The sequence below is a fragment of the Protobothrops mucrosquamatus genome, unplaced genomic scaffold (assembly GCF_001527695.2).
Source record: "Protobothrops mucrosquamatus isolate PMUCROS unplaced genomic scaffold, P.Mucros_1.0 scaffold7523, whole genome shotgun sequence".
In the NCBI taxonomy this organism is placed as follows: Eukaryota; Metazoa; Chordata; class Lepidosauria; order Squamata; family Viperidae; genus Protobothrops; species Protobothrops mucrosquamatus.
Genome location: NW_015393323.1, coordinates 1 through 1,452, shown reverse-complemented (window position 1 = coordinate 1,452; position 1,452 = coordinate 1).

Here is a 1,452-nt window from a genome sequence, read left to right as displayed (position 1 = left end):
GGAAACACAGCTGGGAATATTTGGTTTTAATTCGGCTTTTATCAGGGTTTATTCTTTTGTATTTTTGTATTGTGTATTTTTTGTATTTTGGGTATATTATTTGTTTTTAATATGCTGTGAACCGCCCTGAGTCCTATGGGAGAAGGGCGGTATACAAATTAAAATAATAAATAAATAAATAAATAAATAAATAAATAAATTTGGAAGACGATACTTTGATAGTGATAGAAATAACATTGGAAAGAAAGTGACAAAATAGGCATCTCTAAATGGTATGCAGGATGGCAGTCGATCTGTCTATCATTATGTAAACTCAATGAGGTCAGTAAAAGTTGAAGTTGCCCTGTATGTGCTCTTTTCCTGATATCACCTTCCTCCCAGAGCACTTTTCTCAGTGACTCTCTTTTGAGTAGAGAAGTGAATTATACCCTACAGAAAAATAAGCTGTTAGGGAGAGGATTCAGCATTGCCCCCCCCTTTTTTCCCCTACAGTGATACCTCCACTCCATTTTATATGTGTGTTTAGGTCAAACTTGGGATTAAAGCAGTTGGGCCTGCCATTTATTAGAATAATGCTGAGGTTCAGTTCATGAATAGGGTGAGAAATAGAGGAGTAAGGAAACTTATGGATTACATTTTCAAGATGACTGCTTTTTAGAATATAAAAGTGTGTAGACATTAATTAAAAGTAATTGGTAGGCTTTTGCATTTGAAATACTGGTTTCAAAATTTAATTGTATTCTATAATAAACAATTACACTGAATTAGTCAATTTGGAGGTCCTGTAATAGAAATGGAAACCACTGCAGGCAATAGTGCTTTTGTGGCTTTTTCCAGGAATGACTCCACAGTTTATGAGTGTGGTACCTAATCTCAGCATCTATTTTCCTGGTGGCCATTGATTCTGAGAAAAGATGCAGCTGCTTTGATGAGTTGGAGATGGATGCTATGTGAATGTCCCTGCTCCCACTGTAGCACCATATTTTCTTTTGAATCCAAAGCACTGCATAGCCGCACTAATTATACCTATCACTTTAGTTCAGTTGCATTTAGCATAACATTTAATTATTGCCTACTGTTCCTTAGTCATTGTATTTATATGTTGGCTTAGGAAACAGGTATATAAAACTTGGCAATACAATGTGATATAATTGACAGAATAGTATTTTCTATAATGAACTTGAATTTAATGAGCTCATGAAAAAATACGGATTGTTTATTCCTGGTTTCCACATTGCAGTTTCCAAATTTACCTAATGAGAAATAAGTTCAGAGAATAGCCCTCCAGTGGTGGTGGTTCAGAACTGCAAGATAATTTTAAATTACACTTTTTATTTATTTGTAATCATTCCTGCTTATTCAAATTATTTACTGCCTGGCATTTCAAACGAGGGACAGCCAGAGGTCTCACCTCCCCCCGTCCCACCCAAAAAAATGATATGGATCATTATA